We start from the raw sequence: 4946 nt of genomic DNA, 5'->3' as shown, positions 1-4946 counted from the left end.
TTACCAGCTGGTTTTAAATGTCTTGATTTTTCCAAGAGTCTCACCCCCAGCCCCTCCTGGGGGCCTTAGATGATGTATCTTGCCTGTATCCTTCATTTCTTGCCCCAGGTATCTGTGGGACTGTAGTCCACCTACAGATTTCATGAGCAATGCTCCCGGCTTCCCCCCACAGGAGATCGGAGTGAGGCAAGACAGAGCCCAGTACTTCTGGCAGCCCCCAAACCAGCCAGAACTTTATAAATAAAGGCTGCTCTGGTCTCTCCCTGTTGGAGAGAAGGAATTGAGATCTCCACTGCCTCCTCTCCAGACCAAGACCTGCACTGGGGAAAGGGGAGGGGTGAGAGGACAAGTAAAAATGCCACAAAACTTCCCACAGTCTCAAATGTGGTTTTTACTTTGAGTGTTTGGTCGCCGTAGATCTTTTACTGTTTGCCAGAGCCTTTCTAAGGCTATTTTTTTTTAAACGTTTTTATTTATTTTTGAGACAGAGAGAGAGAGAGCATGAACGGGGGAGGGTCACAGAGAGAGGGAGACACAGAATCTGAAACAGGCTCCAGGTTCTGAGCTGTCAGCACAGAGCCCGACGCGGGGCTCGAACTCACGGACTGTGAGATCATGACCTGAGCCGAAGTCGGACACTCAACCGACCGAGCCACCCAGGCGCCCCTCTAAGGCTATTTTGGTTCATTTCTAGAAGGTTTTTTTTTTTTTTTTAAGTTTTGAATTTTTTTTTTTTAATGTTTATTTATTTTTGAGAGAGAAACAGAGTGCGACTGGGGGAGGGTCAGAGAGAAAGGGAGACAGAATCTGAAGCAGGCTCCAGGCTCCCAGCCATCAGCACAGAGCCCGACACAGGGCTGGAACTCACAAACCGCAAGATCATGACCTGAGCCGAAGTCGGACACTTAACTGAGGCACTCCTAATAGGTTTTGTTTTTTGTTTTTTGTTTTAATGTTTCCAAAGAGGATTGAGGGCTTGGAGCTTTTACTCTCATTTTGACAACTTCCCTCTGCTTTGACTAGAAATCATAGACCACTCAATATAGGAAATATAGGAAAGAAAATATATAAACGAAAGAAGCAAAACTGTCATTCATGTGTTTTAAAATATTATATAAAAAGCCCCAAACAACAAATCCATTATTGTAATTTATAAGGGACTTTAGGCAGTCAGCTGTAGACAAAACCAGTACTTTACAAATAAAAATTTTAAAGAGATACCATTTACAATAGCTTAAAAAGTAGGAAAGATCTAAAATTAAACTCAAAAATAGGCAATAATGCCATGGAGAAAAGACGTGAAGTTATTTATTAGACCCTCAGATCAGACGACTCAGAGCTATCTGCAGAGGAGGAGCATGCAGAGACAAAGGCAGGGAAAGAATGTGTCTGTTTTGCAGAACAAGTAGCTCCCACCAAGGAGACCTAAGGCCAGGTGTTCCAGGATATTCCCTTGCATGAACCAGTTTGGAGTTGAGCAACTGTGCAGAAGCCCCAAATTGCCCTAAAGTTACCTTTAGGTCGTTATACTACTATCATCTCCTCCCAATGTGAGAAACAAAGGCAAAAGAAAAAAAACTCAATTTCCTTACAACTTACAGCCCACTGACAGGTCCTTGGGACAGGCAGAATGACTTTCCCCTAGGAGCTCAGCTGCCTGGATGTTGCCACTTTGCCAAGGGCAAAGGGCAATCTTAGCCAGAACCCCCAGGATCGTGTAAGTCTACTTTAACACAAAAATTCCTTTGGAAACTTCACATCTATCCCCACCCCCAAATATACGTTAGCAATCATCCTCCAAGCATATGGCCCACTGATATGGATCTGAAGGGTCTCATGACTGGGGTTTTATTAGACAGTAACAAATTACCTTTTCCTAACAAGTACCTGGAAACCTTGCTTCCAAAATTCCTTACAGACTTACTCTATCCCTGACCCCCTCCCAACTTGAAAGTATATAATCAGTCACCTGTCACAACCCCAGTGCAGCTTTCTGCCCATAGGTTCTATTCCATGCTTTAATAAAACTACCTTTTGGGGGCAAATGGGTGGCTCAGTCGGTTGAGCCTCTGACTTCAGCTCAGGTCATAATCTCATGGTTCCTGGGTTCGAGACCCACATTGGGCTCTGAGCTCTCCACACAGAGAAGAGCTCTCTGTGCGGAGAGCTCAGAGCTTGGAGCCTCTGTCAGATTGGGTGTCTCCCTCTCCCTCTCTCTTTGCCCCTCCCTAATTTGCATTGTCTCTGTCTCTCTGAAAATAAACTTGAAAAAACTTATTTTTATTTTTTAAGTTTATTTATTTTGCGAGACAGAGAGAGAACAGAAGTGGGGGAGGAGCAGAGGAGGGGAGGAAGACAGAATCTGAAGCAGGCTCCTGGCTCTGAGACATCAGCACAGAGCCCGATGCAGGGCTTGAACTCACAAACTGTGAGATCATGACCTGAGCCAAAGTCAGATGCTTAACTAACTGAGCCACCCAGACAATGCAATAAACATCTTTAAAATTTTTTTTTAAATAAAACAAAAAATTCCTTTTTGCACCTAAGACATCTCAAGAATTCTTTCTTGGCCATTGGCTCCAAACCCCAACATTTCCACATTGACGTACTCCTGTGGGCAGAGTCTTGGGCCTTTTTTAAACATACAACATTTGCACTAGCATGTTGACAAGCTATTGACAAGGTAGGTATTCTAATTGAACAAAAGTGCCTAACAAAATATGTGTTAAGTTCCCTAATGTATCAAGCACTCTGCCCCTGCCCCCTAGCACACTGAATAAAAAGCTTCCTGCACTAACCCCAAAGGGAGACAGTGCTTTGAGATTTATCCTCCTGTCTGCTTACTTGCTGGAAGTGGTGAAAACTTGCTCCAACCAAGAGACTTGGGCTGGCCTATTGACTCACCCACTGCAATGGGGCAAAACTTTTGTGACAGGTAATGATACCACAGTAATGGATTGTGACAATCAATAATGTGAAACCATCAGTTTTCCCAATTTACAGATTCAATCAATCCATTGTCTCAGAATTTTTATTTACAAATTGGCATATATTCATGTGAGTTGATTATAGCCAAAACACTTGAACAAAAATTCATAGGATACTAATTCTATCTTATCAACATTTCATTTCCTGCTATATTAACACAGGGGGTACCCGTGACCCTATTCTTTCCTATAACTGCCTCCATACATACCTGAACCTGCTCTTTCGCTTTTTCCCATAACACTTACCTTCTAAAATGCTATATAATTGTATTCATGGTTTACTGTCTGCACCCTCCTGCCCCCCACCCGACCAAAAAACAAAAATGTTATTGAGAGCAATTAACTTTGTTTCGTTCACTGACATATTTCCAACCACTTCCAGTGGCATTTGGCACATACCAGGAACACAGTAACTTTGGTTGAATCAACGAAGGGAAAAAAGGTTTGTTCTCGTGGTTGTCTACTTGCCTTACTATCATAAGGCACCACTCTCAGCGAACTTCAGTTTCCTTCCCCAGGAACCCAGAGCCACGGCCTCGCAGCCCAAGGAGTGTCACCCAAGCCCGGAAGTGAGAACTGGGCACGTGACAAGCTCGCCTGGGCCCCGCCTCACCGACCAGCGCGGAGAACTACACCTCCCAGAATGCATGAGTCCTCGCGTGGACTACATTCCCCAGAAGCTTTGCGGCCATTGCTAACCCGCCTCCTTCCCCACCTCTCCCGACCTGCGCGGGACTCTGGGTATTTGCTGCCAGAGCTAACAGCTACGGGGCTTGAAGTCGGTCCAGTATCGCCCGGGGACAAGTCCCCTACCCGGGCTGCTTTCCGCTGGGGCAGCGTCGGAGCCTCCGCCTGCGGCGCACGGCCGGGGAGGCGCGGTTCCTGGAACCTCCGAGGCCAGGGCGAGGTGAGCGGCCGAGGGTCGGCCGAATGCGGGAGGGAGGGAGGGAGGGAGGGAGGACCAGGGCCTCGGGAGGATGCGGCGCCAGGGCGCGGGGCACAGGCCCAGGAGGCGCGAGCGGGGCCTTTGTGGTTGCAGGCGAGACAGGGGCCGGGCACCCCTTATGTGCCCGCCCGCCCAGCACCGGCCGTCCCGCGGTCGTGCCCGTGACCGCGGCAGGTCGGGCACTTGTCCCCACTGGCCCAGGCCCCCCTCCCGCTCCCTCCCAACCGGTTCCCGGCACGCTACCTGCCCGGCTACCGGCTGACGGCTGTCAGCGAACGTGAGGAATTGTGTTTCCGCCCCTCACCGGCGCCACTGCCCTCTGGACGGCGGGCGCAGAGATGCGTTTTCCGCCAGAAGTGAGTTGTCCGCTTCCCCCCACGGCAGATCCTCGACGGGAACCGAGGTTTTCGGTTTCTGTGCCTGTTCTCCAGATAGCAGCCATAGGAAAACTGATGTCATCCCTTTCCGAAGCGGTTTTCTCCAAAAATCTGAAGATTCCTTGACAGGAGGGGAGTTGGGTGGGGAAAGTTTGAGGTGGAGAAAAGTTGTCCCATGCAGGCAGCGAGGTTGGGGCAGGTGTTCTGGAGGCGCGTGGTATAGATCCCGGTGCACCCTCCCTGGCTGGGTGAACTGGGGCAAGGTGCTCCCGCTCTACCCCCGATTTCCTGATCTGTAGAATGGGGGTGCTGACAATGGCAGCTGTGCTGCTGGACTAAACCGGTGTTGGCAGTCCCTGGCATGCGGTGAGATTCAGTGAGTCGCTGCGGCTGCTGATAAAGTCCTACACCCTTTTTTTCTCTGAGCCAGAGCGACCTGGCACTTCTCTGGTCCTTTCTGCTCCCAGCTCCTTACTTCCCTCTCTGGGGGCACATGGGGTCATTCTCAGGTGGTGTGAGGATTTCAGATTTGGTGATTCTTAGGGGGTTTGAAAGCAGAAGGGGCTTCTCCCTCCTGGCTCCCTTTTTCTTCTTTCAGATCTGCCTTCTGGAGACTCCACCCATCCTAAGGGAAGA

This window comes from Puma concolor, chromosome A1 (genome assembly GCF_028749965.1).
Source record: "Puma concolor isolate L17-30 chromosome A1, mPumCon1.1.hap2, whole genome shotgun sequence".
In the NCBI taxonomy this organism is placed as follows: Eukaryota; Metazoa; Chordata; class Mammalia; order Carnivora; family Felidae; genus Puma; species Puma concolor.
The sequence above is the reverse complement of the archived record's forward strand: the minus strand, read 5'-3'. Positions refer to the sequence as shown.